General features: G+C 36.5%; 1 long non-coding RNA gene across 1 annotated transcript in view; it reads right to left on the bottom strand.

The window, feature by feature from the left end:
* Positions 1-2,699: 2,699 nt before the first annotated feature.
* Positions 2,700-18,852, bottom strand: part of LOC111558594 — a 78,613-nt gene continuing 62,460 nt past the window's right edge. Inside the window, exon 2 of the long non-coding RNA XR_006592663.1 lies at positions 2,700-2,893. This is a non-coding gene — a long non-coding RNA (uncharacterized LOC111558594). The remainder of the gene's footprint in view (positions 2,894-18,852) is intronic.

The raw sequence follows: 18,852 nt of genomic DNA, 5'->3' as shown, positions 1-18,852 counted from the left end.
ATTTTACACTTAAAAAGTAAGGGTGTCTATTCCTAAGGTGAACAAATTAAAAAAAAAAAAAAAACTTCCACATAAAAAAAAAAAAAACCCACACACAAAGGTAGCATTTTACTGGGCCTTCTCTCTTTTTCTGTTCAGTCCAAATGGAAACGATGAAGTCCTGGGTTATGATGCAAACTCATAAGCCAATTCTTAATAAATGCTCAACTTACATTCTCATTCTATTGTTCTTCTAAAAGTAGTTATTTTCACATTAAGTGAAGCTTTATTTTTTTGCATGATATATCTCTTTTAAAATAAACCACATGAAGTTCGAAGCAGTATCACTTTGACAATTTATATTACATCACAAACTGAATTTTATGCCAAATCTGATCTATACACGCTGCAACTATGTTCAGCCAGTATTTGGTCTAGTTTGAATTTAATACCCAACTGGCCTAAATCTGACAGACTTGATTTTATTAATACAAGAAAGTTTGCTCTGTTCTGCATATGTGCCAGAAATAATTGTGGTTCAATGAGAAGACTAAAGGGAAGGTTGCTGAATAAAGCTTTAAGGATGAAATGAAGGGCCACAGTAACAGGAACTGATACATTAAATGTTACAGATTTTGTACTGATAAGAGCACATAGTGAAAAAAACATTTTTATGCTCTTTACAAGTTATTATTTAAACAGCAGGCCAAAACTATAAGAAAGTGTGCTGTGCTCATTTGTGTTTAGCAGTGTAAAAAAAAATCCATGGATTGGTTTGAATTATCTGAATATCTTACATATGGCAGTGCCTGAATTAATTACATAGGGGCTGAATTATCAGATTGGTTTTCATTTTATGGATGTTGCCATGCTTTGCCTTTAGATGAGTGTCATCTGAGTCAGCTTGGGCTGCCATAGACAGCCATAGACAACCATAGATTTTTGCCATAGCCAAAATACCATAGACTGGGTGGCTTAAAGAAGTGAAATTTATTTTCTCACAGTCCTGGAGGCCAGAAGTTTAAGATCAAGGTGCTGGCAAGGTTGCCTCTTCTTAGCTTGCAGGTGCCCACCCTCTTGCTATGTCTTCACATGGTTGGCCCTCTGTGAATGCATGATGTCTTTGGGTGTCCAAATTTCCTCTTCTAATAAGGACACCAGTCAGGGCCCACCTTAGTGACCTCATTTTAACCCAATCATCTCTGTAAATGCCTTATCTTCAGTTACAGTCACATTCTGAAATACTGGAGGTGAAGGTTTCAAACTATGAATACTATGGGGACACAATTCAACATTTAATACCAGAGATGTTTGTTTCCAAATACCGACATTTTGAATCTCCAGCATGAAAGCTACAGTACAAAACAGCTTTTATAAATATGATCACCAGCACACTCCTAGAATCATGAGCTATAAGAACACCTTTACCTTCCCATAGCTACTTTTTCTGCACTGTATGTTTGAGATTAGATTAAAGATGCTGTAAGCAGGTATACATTTTTTGCTAAAGTAATACATGGAACTAAAGTATATAGGGACACGTATCTCCCGAAAATGTTTTGATGATTTTCTTTACTTTCACCCCAACTAGCTTATAAGGGCTCAAGGGGTGAAGTCCACATTTGTCTGCATCCCCAGTATCTAGCACAGTGCGAGACTCAGAGTAGGTAATTAATAAGTATTTATTTATTGGATGAATACATTAATGATTTTTCTAGTAATAGGCAATTATAAATCATAAAACAAATATAGAATCTTCAAAGTGGTTAATAAGCTATTACAAGTATGGTTTATTGGAGGAAGTTTTATTTTAAGCTTATTAATATATTCATGTTTAAATGATATCACCTGATATGAATCTATAGAAATTAAATTAAATTAAATTAAATCTACAGAAATTAAAAAGTGATTAATTTTGAATAGATTTATTTCAACATTTTAAATTATGCCTCGGGGCGCCTAAGTGGCTCAGTCGGTTGAGCTTCCGACTTCGGCTCAGGTCATGATCTTATGGTCCATGAGTTCGAGCCCCATGTTGGGCTCTGTGCCGACAGCTCAGAGCCTGGAGCCTGTTTTGGATTCTGTGTCTCCCTCTCTCTCTGACCCTACCTCATTCATGTTCTGTCTCTCTCAGTCTCAACAAAATAAATAAACGTTAAAAAAATAATAAATTATGCCTCTAAAATTCTTTCTAGCAAATGACTTGAACAAGTAGATGCTTTTTTTTTTTTTTTTTGAATGGAAATTAGTGCTCCAGATCATTATAAGGATACGGATATAAACGTGGGTGGTAACGGAAGCAATTTTGTAGAATTCTGTGAAGATAAGTTTACCTTTTGACAAGGAAGTTATGAAATAGCAATGGGATTACTCAGGTGTAGGAATAATACACTCTCAGGGAAAAACAAAAGTCTCAGGCAATTTTATGAGCACTTAAAAGTTCAGTAAAAGTATCCTGGGTACAGTCCTCAAGAAGAAATCTAGAATGTAAATGTGACTATGAAATCTCATTTTTAGTTAATGTTCTATATAGAGATTATAGGGTGGACAGAATGGAGCAAAGAAAAATGAAACCCAACGAGCAAGATGTTGACATGTGTTTTTAGAGGTTAGCTCTCCTGGCAAACATATCCATGTCATGGAGGTGGTGTATAAGGCTAGTGAAAGGTCTCCATTGGTTTGCCAGGGCTGCCATAACAAAATACTATGAACTCACTGGATTAAACAACATAAATTTATTTTTCATAGTTCTGGAGGCTGGAAGTTCAAGATCAAGGTGTTAGCAGGTTTGGTTTCTCCTGAAGCCTCTTTTCTTGGCTTGTGGATGGCTGTCTTCCTACTGTGTCCTCATAAAGTCTCTCCTCTGTGCATGTGCTTTTGCCAGTGTCTCTCTGTGTGTCCAAATTTCCTCTTCCTATAAAGACACAAATCAGCTTGGATTAGGCCCACCCTAATGGCTTCATTTTAACCTAAGCCCCTCATTAAAGTGTTTATCTCCAAATATAGTCGTACACTGAGGTACTAAAGGTTAGGGCTTCAGCATATAAATTTGGGTGTAAAGAGAACAAGTCAGCCCTCAACAACATAGAGACGTAAACAGACCTGTTTGATTTCATGCTTATAAACGACCTCCTCTTTATAGATTGACTTTCCACATACATTTTCTTATTGAGATTAACTGGACTGGTCAAATTTCCTCAAAGCCACTTTTCTGCATATCCATTTTCTCATTGACACTAGGATATACTACAGATACTTCTAACTCAACATGCCCTCACCTTGAGTCATTGATGACTCCTCATAACCTTTACCTCCTTTTGTGTTCTAGCTTTGTTATTGATGCCACCATTCACCTATTCAAACCAGCCTGAAGCTTAAGCTATTGAGTCTTTTTTCTTCATTACCTCCTTTCCTATCATAAGTTTGGTTGACTCAGGCTCTATAACCTTTTCCAAATCTGTCCTCTTGCCCATTATCATCTCATTGCTTTGGTTAGGGCTCTTATTTTATCTTGCCTTCATTGCTACAATAACCTCCTTATAATTTTCAATCTATTCAATTCATACTCTATATATGGCCATCAGAGAATTTCCCCTAAAATGTAAGCATGGCCATTTTGTTTTCTTTAACTTCAATGGCTCCAATTGCTAAAGTTTGGCTCTATTAAGAAGGCTCATTAGGGTGTCTGTGTATCCCTTCAAACCCCTCTCTAGGCTCACCCCAAATACCACATCTCCAGCCAGAACATGTTCCCTGAGTATGTCACTCATGTTTCCTTCCTTTTAGCTGTGGTCATGCTTTTATCTCTTCCCAGAGTAATCTGTTCTCCCCTGGTTCTTTCTCTCCAAATCATGCTGACTTAGCCAACTCCCATCCATCTGACTTTGTTCCACTCTTACCTTCCCAGGTACCAGAGACTCTTTCCTATCTTCCCTAGAGCATTTACCATCTCTATTCTACCATTTATAAGGCTGCTGCAATTATTTGCTTTTCTGCGTCTTTTTCACTCCCCTGAGAGTCCCTCATGGAAGAAATAGTTTCTTGGCAATCTGTTAATTTTTATATCTCTAGCTAATATAATGAGATTAGGGATATTGTCCCTGGAGTCTGACTGACTGGGTTTCATTTCATCCTAACATTTCATCTTGAGATGTTAGTTTACCTCTTTAAACTTGCTACAAAGTAGACAAGAAGTACCGGTTATCTCATTATTTGGGCTATTTTTTTTTTATTGACTAAAAAGAGAATGAATACATTTTTTTAGAGAAAGAAATGTATTCTATTTTTTTTTTCTGAATGATGTAAATATGTCACCACCAAAAGGCAACAAAATAGAAAACCCTTAGTTGTCTTTCTTGCATCTTACAGGAAGCTAGGAAGGGTGTTTGAGGTTATGTGTCAGAATTATGGATGTTTCATACTTACCATTTTATCATCTTAATTTTACATTGACTTTTCCTCAGCCCTCTTTTTAAAGGAATCATATTAACATACTGTGTAGGGGGAATGAGCACGTTAAACTTCACTGCATTCTCAGGCATAGTTGTTGTGAGGATAAGAAAGCATATTCTTAGAGAAAAGCCTAATAACATTATCTAGCACTGCAGCCTCTTACCTAGTAGTATTTTATTATTTACTCTTGGAATTATTCCCAGATGTCATTATACCAGCATCATTAACATATCAATTAAGCAGATATATAATCTTCGCTCTCAGTTTTTTTGGCATCCGGCATGTCTATATTTATTTTAAAAAAAGTATTCAGTGTATTTCATCCATATTTTTTTAAAATGTATTTTTTTAAATTTTTTTTCAACATTTATTTATTTTTGGGACAGAGAGAGACAGAGCATGAACGGGGGAGGGGCAGAGAGAGGGAGACACAGAATCGGAAACAAGCTCCAGGCTCTGAGCCATCAGCCCAGAGCCTGACGCGGGGCTCGAACTCACGGACCGCGAGATCGTGACCTGGCTGAAGTCGGATGCTTAACCGACTGCGCCACCCAGGCGCCCCTAAAATGTATTTTTAAAGTCTTTGTATTTTTATTAATTTCTTTATGTTGGAAATACTACCTTTTGTTTCCATAAGCATGGCATGAAGCTAATAATTAAAACATGATGGAAATGGGACATAATAGGCATTTGATACATATTTGTCAGAAGATATCACATATAATTTACCTTTTAAATATTGATGTCATAATCTATAAATCACACATACATGAATAGTTTCAGATTGTTTTTGATGAGGAGGAATTTCAAATCACCAAAGGAAATCAACTGAATTCTCATATCGGTAGTTGAATTTAGATATCAGTATATTGTTCATTTCTGTACTTTGGGTTCATGTTACAGACCATAAATCAGATTTTCTCTAATCCTTTAAGTGTCAAACAATTCTGTGAAAATAAGCCAAATACTTCCCTCTTTTACATAATGGGAGGTGACTTCAGATAAATGTTGAAAAAATAGATAGGAAAGAATGTTTCATTAAAGGGAATACAAAGGAGGTTGAACATGTAATATTTTTCATAAATTCACTCATGCTCAGAAAGCAGAACACAGCCAAACAGCAAGACATAAAACTCTTCATGAGTAATAACAAACACATTGAAAAAAACCCACAAGGCTTGTCCTTTTCCTACCATAATAAAAATGCAGCATTAAAAATAGTACAACAAAAACAATTCACTCATCAACGAGTGTGATTTTTTAAAATTAAAAATCAACAATGGAATTTCTGTTTATGTGTGTGTTTTTAGGCAATCTTATATGAAAAAAAACATTGATATGTTGGTAATAAAATAACCTCATATCTGCATTAATTTTATTTAAAAAATTTTTTTAATGTTTATTTATTTTTGAAGGAGAGAGAGACAGAGTGTGATTAGGGGAGGGGCAGAGAGAGACACACACACAGAATCTGAAGCAGGCTTCAGGCTCTGAGCTGTCAGCACAGAGCCTGATGCAGGGCTCGAACTCACAAACCAAGAGATCATGACCTGAGCCGAAGTCAGATGCTCAACCGACTGAGCCACCCAGGCGCCCTGCATTAATTTTAAAATGTAAATTTATGTATCTTTTTTCTTTTTTATAAAAAGTTTATTTATTTATTTTAAGAGAGAGAGAGAGGAGAGAGAGTGTGCATGCCCACAGTGGGGGGGAGGCAGAGGGATGGAAAGAGAGAATCCCAAGCAGGCTCCACACAGTCACTATCTGACAGCCGTGAGATCATGACCTGAGCCGGAAATCGAGAGTCAGACACTTAACGGACTGAGCCAGCCAGGTGACCCTAAAATTATGTCTTAAATGATGTATTCATACTCATGACTTTGGATTAAAATCTAGGGCTTAACCTTATATTAAATTAAATACCTAAGCATGCCTTCAGATATTCTATATGTTGATTTGCAAATGCAAAAGCCTACACACAACTGTGCTCTCAGATTTGGCAATTATGTATAGTTGGATTAAAATATTTTGGAAGGAAGATACTAAATTCAGGCCATTATCAAAATTCTATTACATGTTTCACTGTAAGAAATTGAGATGTTAAAAATACTTATGCTTTTGATTTTATCTCATTAAAATAATGCACCATTAAGAAAGATGCACATGGACCAAGAAAAGCTTTGGGGATTTTTTTTCCCTCCAATCTAAGAATAGAAAGGAGACAGGCCAGTGACAGACTATAATATGCAGTGAAACATAACTCTTGGCAATATTTCCCAACCAAAGTTCTCTGAGGGGGTAAATACGCATTTGGCCTACAGAAATCAGTGTACCTAATTTACTTAGAGTCTTACAAGGCATTTGACAAGGTTCCACACCAAAGACTGATAAAAACAAACAAAATCAGGTTGCCATTGGATTTAAAGAAATATTTGCTTTAAATGTAGAACTGGCTAAAAGACACGAATAAAAGTTAAAGATAATGGGGAATGCTTGTACGTAAATGTGTGCCTCAAATGTCTTTTATGGGGAATAGTAACCGATATGTATATTTGAAAAATAACTTAGTAAGAGCAGAAACTGGAATTCAAGGCAAATAGAGGTAAATTGAAGGGAATTTTCTAAAAGAACAAAACAAAGAAATAAAACCACCCAAAAATACATGTGAAAGGGAGCATAAGAAAAATAATTTTGACCCATATTCTAAATATTAATAGCTTAAAATTGGCATAATGAAATCCCTCCTCACCAATCTCTCATGCTGTCACCAGCTACAGAGTTATTTTCTTCCTTCTTTGTCCCCATCAGAAGTGAGAAACATTTGGGATATTTTACTTAATTCTCCATTTGCCTTTCTGTTTCTCACTTGAAGGTGAGCTCTTGGAGGAAAGGGATAGCATATGATTCACCTTATGTTTCCAGCACCTTGAAAGGTACACACAACATAATACCAGCACCCATATACAATAAAAGTTCATTAAATGGATTAAAAGAGAACTAGAACTCCATTTTACAGCTTGCTTCACATTGCACAATATTGCATGCAATACCTCTTTATGATGGAAAGTGCTTTTCCTAACAGCTGAATTTGTAAAATAAACTGTTCTTTTCTCTCTCTCTCTCTCTCTCTCTCTCTCTCTGTGTGTGTGTGTGTGTGTGTGTTTTAAGTTGTATTTCAGGAATAGCATCTCCTGTTGATTTCAAAGGTTTTGGACATCTAGTCTTTGACACAAAGCTCTAAATAGTGAGTTTTGAAAGGGACAGATGAGCAAGAGCCCTCTTCTGCTTATTATTCAGCTGGCCAGAAGTATGAGGGAAAGGCAAATCTGTAGGCAGAAGAGAGGATCCCAGTGGCCCTACCTTCTCCTCTCCAGGGTCCACTGCAAAAGGGAAGAGGAAAGAAAGAAACTGGAAAGGCACCATGAAATCTAGGAGCACTCAACTTGATTATTTTTCACCCAGTCACAAACTTAATGTGAATATAATGACCTAAAAGTAAACTTGAAACTAAGCAGGCAATGATCACTTAAGAAACATAATATCAAATGATTAACTTTGTTTTATTTCACTTTATTATATTTTATTTTGTTTTAAGTTTTTATTTTAATTCCAGTTAGTTAACACATAGTGTTATATTAGTTACAGGTGTACCTTTGTTTATTTTAAAACTCTTCCTGACTGTAAACTCTTTGTGGACAAAAATTTTGTTTGCCTTACTTGACTTTTTATTCCCAGGTCCTAGCATTGCACTTAGCACATTAGCATGTACTCACTATGTACTCACTGAATGATTGAATAAACAAAGAAATAAAACTCCTAGGAACTGAGCAAAGCAAAAAGCAAACAATAAAAAAAACCCAAACAAACAAATAAACAAACACCTTATTACACAGGCAGTTACTAAAATGTGAACAAATTGAACTGTCTGAAATTCTTTGAAGAATGATTAGGGAATAGGAACACATAAAAAAAAAGTAGGTAAAGTTAGGGTTGGGTTCTTTTTTTCCAATTATTCATTTATAAGATGGTTGTTTGGAAATCAGAATTTCCCACAGATTCATGTTTTACATAGTGATTGGCAAGTACCCCAAATACTATTTTACCAATAATGTAACAGGAAAAATTAATTAGTCATGTTTTTAAGATAATGCAAGTTAAGTTTCAACTTGAAAGGCCCTGGCTGGAATTTAAATTCTTCTTAAAAGTGTCTTTCAAAAAGTTTTTCCATATAGACAGAATAGTGTGTGAAAAGATATTCAGCATTATTAGCCATTAGGGAAGTGCTAATTGAAACTACAATATGATACCAAAACACCTATAAGAATGGCTAAAATTCTTAGAAAGTGCTAACATAAAATGCTGGTGAGGATGTGGAGAAACTTATGTAGGTACAATCAGTTTCTGTTAGCCACTGATTATGAGATGAAAGGAAAAAAAACTTAGTTGAATCATATAAAACTGTCAAAAAAAACCACACAAGATACTAAAAAGTTACTTACTATATTACAATAGCACAAAATTTGTACTGCCAATTTGTATTCTAATTCAAAATATTTTCAACAATTTAATCAATCTCTTAGAAAGAAATCTAATCAATCTCTTAGAATAAACAATAGAAACTCTTAATAATGAAGAGACACAAGCCAGCTAAGTAGATGGTGATTGTATAATATTATTCATTTACCTGATAGAATTGAGTATGTGAAACTTTTATCTGGAGCTTTGTCCATAAAGCATTTGTGGCCTCTACAGACAGGCAGTTTCAATATTAAAGGAGAAGTTCATTTAATACAGTTATGTCCTAACTTGCTGGAGCTGCTACCTCATGTAGCTTATAATACAGAAGGAACATTTCAAGAGTATTTTATGTTCCTTTGTTCACTGTAACATCTGTAAAGTGCTGACAAGATAAAAATAATCTGGACTTAGACTAACTGTTGAAAGCAAACCATTGTGTATTCATTTTACGGTGAGAGATAGTGTTCTGGTTGAAAAAGAAAGCATAATACTTAGGTATTGCAGAGTAGAATATTATGAGAAGTAATCTTGTTATTTTACCTTTTGGATTTTCCTGTGTATTACTGAGCTTGAAACACTTAAATAGTGTGATTCTGAGAATTCTTAAGTACAGTTACTAAGCTGATTCCATCTAGAAAAGTTTTGATGCTATGTGGCCAGACAAAACTTCTAAGTAGTGGTCCATATCCAGATACTGAACAGGTCCTTGGACTTCAGAAAAAATAGCAGAGGCTGCTCCAGTCATTTGCTCAGAGTAGCAAGAAATATCCATATGGAATTTGCATAAAAATCTCAAACCTTGGACAAGTAACCTAAAATTTCTACGTCCCAGTTTCCTCATTGATAAAGTGGGGATCAGTATATACACTTCTACAATTGTTATACAGTTTAAATGAAGTGAAACTGTAATACACTTCAATTAGTGCCTTCTGCATGTTTACTGTTCTATAAGAGTTTTTAGTATTAAGACACAAACTTGTAGCACATAGTAGCATAGTGCCTTGCTACTTATAAATGTATGGTCTGTGGATCAGCAGCATTTACATCACCTGGAAGTTTGTTAGATGCAAAATTTCTGGTCCCACTCCAGACCTACTGTCTGCATTTTAACAAGATCCCTGGCTGTCTGTCTACACAGTAAAGATGAAAAAGGCTGGCTGGAGCAGTAGATTCATACTGAGGTATTTCTCTGGCTTCTATAAAGTGCTACCTGCCTTAATCTTTGCAGACTTCTGGAAGCTGGCCTCACTTCCTGGTCATATCTGAGTAGCCTAAATGTGGACACCTGCCCTGGCTGTACTAAAAATGTTCTCTTTCAAGGATTCCAAATGAGTGAGACACAAAGACTGGAAAAATGGATACTGAATCACATTCCCTAGGAGGGAAAATCTACAAACTCCAGCAGTTGGAATAGCAAGAGTTTTCTCAATTCCTGCTCTCATTTTCTGTTGTCCCGCAATGCCTGCTGGCTTGTATGTCTGCGTAGGCTGCAGAAGATACATACACTCGGTTCTTGTTCCCAAACCACCCTAGTGCTCCTGGGTCCTTAGAAAAATTTTCCCACCTGTCCCCAGGGTTTTAGGGAAATAACCCAAAAGGGCCCTGAGAGAGCAAAGTAGAACTATTCTCCTTACAGATGCACCACCAAGGTTTCAGAAGAGTCAGTTTCAAAATCTACTAGGCACAGAAAGAGCTAGCAGCCTCTGTCCTCCCTCACCAGGAAATCCTAACCTGATAAAAATAAGTTACTCAGGTTTATGAGGATTCCAACTTACACGTATCTTGTCTTCATTGGAAAAAAGGTAAAGAAGGACAATGAATGAACCAAATACCAGAAACAGAGCAAAGAAACAATTGGTGCCAATTACCTGTTCTGGATCCTCAGGCATACATGTTGAAAAATCTATTATTTTGTAACATATGGGGTGTAATAGTTTTGCTCTATTATTGTAATTGTTTTGCTCTAGCTAAAACTGTGTAGCCTATCAGACTGAATCAAAAATAGAACCATTTTCAAGTCAATATAGCTAACTAAATGAAGTTTCTTTCAGGTGCAGAAACCTCCTAGTGATAGCATCACAGGCATTTTAAAGTGGCTCTTTTAGAGACTCGGTGTGCTTAAGCCATTCAATGGCTGCTGGGCTTGGGGGATCTGAGCTAGGAAACACCTAGTGCAAACAAGACTTTCATTAGGTTAAGTTCTGCTTTTTACCTTCAGAGGGGAATGTGTTAATCTTGCTCCTTACTGAGTGGAATATTTAATCAGCATTTTTATAAGGAGTGGAATTTCCATAAGTTAGAAACATGGTCTCCAGTAAGTACATGGTCTAAATCCCCATCTCTATTCTTACACATGCTCTTGACCATAATGTTTCACTTTCAAGTATTTCAGCACCATAAATGGTTTGCATAGCCCTGTGGGTCATCAGATCTCTTAATTTACTGAAAGCCTGAGTGCATTTAATAATTGCTGGGCACTCAAAGCCAAAGCTAGTCATCATTGGTTATTTACTTCTCTTTTCCTCTACAAAAAGGGAGAGAGCCAAATTCCCATAGCTGTCCCAATCTTCTCCCTCCCAAATGGAGAGAGAGAAAGTTTCTGCCAAAGCAGATTGTGTGCAGCTCTCCCTGCTTTGAAGCTGCCAGTTTTCCTAAGTACAGAATCAGGACTAATACATCATCCTTGAACTTTAAATTTCTAATATGCCCTGACATTTGGAATAGCTTAGGATCCAAAGGGATAAGAAAGCGGTAGATTCTCCTTGTTTAATGATTTATCCTTTGTTTTTAATCTCCTTTTGCAGCTCAGGGCAGCTTACTGGTATCAGTCTACCTGAGGGACCAAAGGGAGAAGCCTAGGGTGGTCTTCCAGTGATTTGGAGGAAGGGCAGGTATATATGTGTTGAGACCATCATACAATTAAGGAATTTCTTCAACTATCAGGAAAAAGGGAATAGTGATTAATTTTTTTCAAGTGGAAATACAGGGAATTGGGTGAAATTTTGACAGATCAAAAGGAATGAAATGCCTAAGGTATGAGAACATGGGTAATAGCACCTCTATTTTCTAGTTTTCATTTCTCACAAGCTATTTTCCTCCCATTCAGCTTCTGCTTAATTCTTGAATTGAACACTAGCATTTTTAGCATTTCGTGTAACAAGGACAACAGGTTCTAACCACAGCACAAAAAATCACTGAGAATTAATAGAATTGCAGCTGTGTCTACACATTGCCAAATATCAGTACCGATCTTAGGGAGAAAGGAGAAAAAACATGCAAAAAGCAATAGAAACTTTGCTTTGGAAAGTCTCAAGTAGCTTTTTCAGCTGGAAGGATATCTGAGATGCAAATGCCTTAGTAAAACTAATCAGTCACCTAGATGCTAAGGATGAGCTTCAAGATACTCCCACTGTGTGTTAAAAATACAGCTAATGATCCAGGAACAACAATTATCTTTTTGTGCTATTAAAAAAAAGCTGCTATCATTTTGTTAACACCACTATGAATTGCTTAGGCCACCCAGAAGTAAGACCTTCCAATCACTCCAGTCTGTGAACTCCCCTAAGATAAGGACAGATTTGTTTTATCAGTCAGTTAACTTTCTGAGCACTGACAACAACAACAAAAAATGTAACTCACCACATTAAGATGCCATTACAGTAGTTGTTTTGCAAAAGTAAATACATATTAAAACCTAAATGATTAAGACATTTCAATGGAAAGTAATTATGTCTCATATATTTCTTTTCCTATGTTACGAAATATTTTTGACATAAATATAGCTTGGAGTTAGTCTATGAATTCTATTCCTACAGGTAATATGGAAGAGAAGGTGCTCAAAGTTGTGCCCATATTCCTTGACTTTTCTCTCTACCCCTCTGACTCATCTCAACCAAAGAAAATCCAAGTTTTGCATGTGTGTATGACTAATCATAATGCTGATCTTATGATTTTATAGCCAGAGAGATCTTTAGTGTGAGCTTTGGAGCCAGGCTACTTGATTTGAATCCTGCTTCAGGCACTTAGAATAGATCTATAACCTTGGGCCAGGCAACCTCTGTTGCCTCCATTTACTCCTCTGTAAGAGGGGGATCATGATAGTACCTACCTCACAAGATGGGTTTCAAGAAGTAGATGAATTAATCCATAACTGCACTCAGAACACATTGAAACTGGCCCAGAGAGAGCATTAGACCAATAGTTCTTGGTTTTAGCTAAATGTGTTATTTCATAGTGGAGAAAACCAAAAACTGAAGTTAATTCTACTGAAGCTCATCTTGGAATTTGTTTTGTTTTGCCCCTTTATCTTGTCAATGATTTGTGGTCTGTTAAGTTTTCCCCTAGCTATCCTAATGTCAATCCTTGTCAATGTGCCCTTGAAAGATGCATATACCCAGAGCCCTGAAAATAGCATATTTCCATACAGCTTTTTCTCTAAAGTGTGACAGTTTCCACCTTAGCTATTACATGTGGTCAAAACACATCTTGTAAATTCATCACTTGGGGGTGACTAATTCCATATTTGCATCCATTTCATAATCATACACAGGATCACTGCTTACAATAGAGTCTAATTTCTCTTTTTTAATTTGTAATACATTTATTACCCTGCTCTACCAATCTCATTATCCTTTTTAAAAAAGTCTAATCCTGTTAAAATTGTTTGGAAAGATTCTATATTACTTTGCAAATCTTTAGGTTAATAAAGTATAACTCATGATGTCAGTAATGTTATCATTAAAGTGTAGTGTTGATTTTGATTCTTATTTTGTTATTTTTCTCTGTATTGTTATAAATTTCCCCTCCTGTTATATAGGTAAAAAACTTGGAAATCTGGTGTTTTTTTCTCCTGCTTCTCTATCCCACATCTCTACAAAGAGTTGAGTAAACTTTGCAAGTGCTGGTTACTTACGGAAACAAAAGTGCTTGTTACAATTCAGTAACTGGGGTGGAGCAGGCACTTTTAATCTGAGCACAACAATTTACAAGACAGAGTGCAGTTCCAAGAACCTTACATAAGCTCCCAAGAACCCAGGCTACACTGTCAGACACCTATCATTAAACTGCCTCCTGCCAAAGGATGGCTGTGGCCCTGTCACCCTGGTCAGCCCCGCAAGTCTCATTCACACCCCTTTTAATTGGCAGGCTCCCACTCTGGGCACCTCCATGGCCCTTGAAGCCTTTTTTTTTTTTTCAGATAGATAACTTGACACTGCAAATTTGGCTGAGAGCCTGCTGGTGTGGGATGTCTTTACATCCACCCTCAGTGGTCACCTCAGTTTATATCCTTGAAATTCCAGACTAAACATTTTGCAAATTACATTCCAGGGTAGAAAGATGTGGTTGCCTCAGAGGGGTGGCTGGCCCCTTCACCTGTTCAAAGTAGGAAGATTTGATAGCTGGGGAAAGAAGGGGTGAAAAGGTGTTTTCTCCATGGACAGGAAAAAAGGACGAGAAGACTATCATCATCGTATCAGCTTTTCAGGACGGGAGGAAGCCTAGAGTGTGTGGCGTTTTGTTTCCGACACGAATGAGGCAGCGGGCTCGGGAAACCTGATAACAGCTGTTGTGACCTTGGGGTCTGGAAACGGTTTCACTGATTGAAGTCATATAAGTTCAGCTAAATTTGAATGTGCTGTAAATATTTATCTGGCAGCCTGACATACAGTTGTTCCTGAAATTATGGGGCAGAGTCTTATCTTTCCTAGCATATAATTTTTGAAATGCTCTTCTGGATGGTGTTTAAGATTATAAATATAACTGAGTTATTGTTTTGTGCTCGGCTTTTCTCAGGCTTTGAGCGTGGTTAAAAGAAAAGAGGGTGTTTTCTGGCAACTCTGTTTTCCTAAATATATTGGAGACTGCAAGGAAAATCTGCTTAGAGACTAAGCCTTGGTGAAACATAAACAGTCTGCTTCAGCTGCAGCAATATATTTTCCCTCTCACATTTCCAGAGATGCTGGTATACAAGACCTCAGATCCAATAAGTATTTTATGTGAGAAATTGTTAATACGCAACATTCTTTTCCAGTGAGTTATTGAGTTGTAGTCTGCAAATGAGGCAGGCGACAAGCTAGTCTTGAATGAACTCATCCTTTTTTGCTTTAAAAGCTACTCTGAGCCAGCCCCACTGAGACACTGGGCATAAGAAACAGCAGGAACACAAACAGACCAGAGCCAGTCCCTTGATGGGTCCTCCGTCACATGGACCCGTCATCTCCCATTGACTTATATAGCACTTCACCCAGGAGGGTGTTGCCCTTTGAAGAGAACATGTGAGTAGTCAGAAGCAGGCCAGGATGAAAGGAGGGATAAGAATGAAACTGTCCAGGATTTAATATGAGACCAAAACTGATGTGCAACCACTGTTGATGGTGTTCCATTGATTATAAGAGCCCATTTAATAATCTAATTTTTCTAACATCTCCAGACATTTTTACCAGCTGAGACAACTTCTAGGTTTATTAGAAATTCCCAGTTTGATTTAGATTTACCATTGAAGAACTTGACCATGTACTCCAAGAAGATAGTCAACCCTGTGGCCAGCTAATACATATGCAAAATTGCAGCATTGAGAGAGATCCTATAGCTCTGCTACATAATTAACAAACTCTTTTTCATGCAGTTGATTCCTTTTGCAGTGCTTATACTCAACAATCATTTATTATAGAAGTATGAGACATCAAGTTCTAAACTACTTCTGGTGATATAAAGGTGAACCAGCCATAGACCTTACTTCCAGATACTTCACAATCATGTAGAGGAAGGAAGGTGAGAAGAGTTTCCAATCTAAGTATGATATAATTTCATAAGTAGTATGTTAGCGATATGTGTTTGAGACAGGACCCAGTAGTAATCTCATCAAATGTCTTGGTGGAAGTAGGAGTAGCCAGAAATTTTAATCTTATTATGGAGTTATTTTTGGCAAGATGGGGGTGTTGTGCAATAGACTGTCTAAAATAACACATTTCCATTTAGGGTCTTTTATTCTGTTTGCTTTAAGACTGAATGAAAGTGTTTAGTATTTCAAACCCAAGCCAAACTTACATCACACATATAAGCAGACATTATAGCATAAGGTGGAGAGGGCTGATATATGACATGTATTTTTACAGTCCCGTCCATGCCCACTGCAGATATTCAATTCAACCATGGCTCTCTTTCTGAAAAATTTAGCTTCAGACTTCTTACTCTACATAGCCTTCAAACAGTTACTAATAATCAATCCTAGTGGGCATACTTAATGAAACTTATTTTATCATCTCAGGTATATATATTCTCAGATTCTATGGTGGAGACATTATTTACTAACTAGTAATTTTTGATAGTAGACTTATGTTTTCTGCCTTTTGCCAACTTTGTTTTTCAAGGATTTCAATTTTATCATTAGAAAATATCCCAAATAACTAAAAAATAGGTAAGAAATGTATAGATTATCAATGAAACAGTTCTATATTTCTACAAAACCTACTTGGGGTTAATTCTATCTCTTTGAGGTTAGATTACACCATTGAGGAGCTCAAAAAAGTCAATAATGACCCAAAACCATAGTGTTTGTAAGTGTAAATTTAAAATATGATAATAATAGGGGTGCCTGGGTGGCTCAGTCAGTTAGGTGTCTGACTTTGGCTCAGGTCATGATCTCGCACTTCGTGAGTTTGAGCCCCGCATCGGACTCTGTGCTTACAGCTCAGAGCCTGGAGCCTGTTTCAGATTCTGTGTCTCCCTCTCTCTCTGACCCTCCCCCGTTCATGCTCTGTCTCTCCCTGTCTCAAAAATAAATAAACGTTAAAAAAATTTAAAATATAATAATAATAATAATAATAATAATAATAATAATAGAAGAAGAAGAAGAAGAAGAAGAAGAAGAAGAAGAAGAAGAAAAGAAGAAGAGGAAAAAGGCAGCGGAGGGGAAGAGGAAGGACTCATGGGATTTAAACATTTCCAGATATATTATTATAGAATCAGTTCAGATTGTATGCAAGTTTCAATTGCTGGGTTAAGTCATCATTTTAATTTATTTACAAAATAATGTGAGCATATATAATGCTTCTGCAAACCCTAATGTACCTGTTCTAGTCAGGGTAGCAAAAGTTATGCTGCGGTAATTAACAACTCCAAATTTCAGTGGCTTAAATAGCAGTTTTCTTCTTTAACATGAAAATTCTCTGCAGATCTTGGTCATTCTATGGGGTAGCTGTACTCCCTGTGGTGGTTCAACATTCTTACCTCCATAACAGCATACACATCCATGACAGCCTCAGCAAAGGAGGAGAGAGGCAGAGACTAGAGAAGTGGAAATTAAATGGCTTTACCTGGAAAGAATATATATAACTTCAGATTTCAAGGTATACTACAAAGTTGCAGTGATCAAAACAGTATGATACTGGTACAAAAATAAGATACATAGATTAATGGGACAGCATAAACAGCCCAGAAATAAACCCATGCTTATGTGATCAATTAATGTATGACAAAGGAGGCAAGAATATACATTGGGGAAAAGACAATCTCTTCAACAAATCGTGCTGGGAAAACTGGTCAGCTACATGCAAAAAATGAAACTGGACCACTTTCTTACATGAAAAACAAAAATAAACTCACAATGGACTAAAGACCTAAATGTGAGACCTGAAACTACAAAACTCCTAGAAGAAAACATAGGCAATAATTTCTTTGACATTGGCCATAGAAACATTTTTCCTAGGTATGTCTCTTCAGGCAAGGGAAGCAAAAGCAAAATTAAACAATTGCTACTACACCATAATAAAAGGCTTTTGTACAGCAAAGGAAACTATCAACAAACAGACAAGTAAGTCTACTGAATTGGAGAAGATATTTGCAAATGATACATCTGAAAAAGTATTCATATACAAAATACATAAAGAACTTCTACAACTCAACATGAAAAAACAAATAATCTGATTAAAAAATGGGCAGAGGACCTGAATAGACAATTTCCCAAAGAAGACAAACAAATGGTCAACAGACACATAAAAATATGCTCAACATCACGAATCATCAGGGAAATGCAAATCAAACCACAATGAGATATCACATTACACCTGTCAGAATGGCTAGAATCAAAAAGACAGAAAATAGCAAGTGTTGGTGAAAATGTGGAGAGAAAGGAACTCATAGACATTGTTGGGGGGAATTAAAATTGTTACAGCCACTGTGAAAAACGGTATGGAGTTTCCTCAAAAAAATTAAGAGTAGAATTACCATATGATTTGGTAATTCCACTACTATCTACCCAAAGAAAATAAAAACAATAAATTAAAATGATTTATGCACCCCTATGATTATTGCAGCCTTATTTGCAATAGCCAAGATATAGAAGGAACCCAAGTGTCCATCAATAGATGGATAAAGAAGATGTGATATCACACACACACACACACACACACACACACACACACACACACACATATAATAGAATATTACTCAACCATAAAATAGAATGAGATCTCGCCATTTGCAACAGCATGGACTCAGAGAGTATTACACTAACTAGAATAATCCAGACAGAGAAAGACATATACCATATGACTTTACTCACCTGTGGAATTTAAGAAACAAAACAAATGAACAAAGAAAAAAAGAGACAAAATTTTAAATCTGTGGTTGTCAGAGCAGAGGTGAGTGGGGAGATGTGTGAAACAGATAAAGGAAATTAAGAGTACACATATCCTATAAGCACTGAGTCATATATAGAACTTTAGAATCATTGTATTGGATACCTGAAATTAATATAACACTGCATGTTATGTTTCAATAAAAAACCAGTGGGAGGCAGTTCTGAGCAGAACTGTTGTGTGGGTAACTAATGGGTGGAGTCAAGGCCATATGACCCTCTGATTGTGCAAAGGTGTATGGGAAAATGAATTCAATTTTTTTTCT

The sequence above is a fragment of the Felis catus genome, chromosome F2 (assembly GCF_018350175.1).
Source record: "Felis catus isolate Fca126 chromosome F2, F.catus_Fca126_mat1.0, whole genome shotgun sequence".
Taxonomy (NCBI): domain Eukaryota; kingdom Metazoa; phylum Chordata; class Mammalia; order Carnivora; family Felidae; genus Felis; species Felis catus.
The sequence above is the reverse complement of the archived record's forward strand: the minus strand, read 5'-3'. Positions and strand labels throughout refer to the sequence as shown.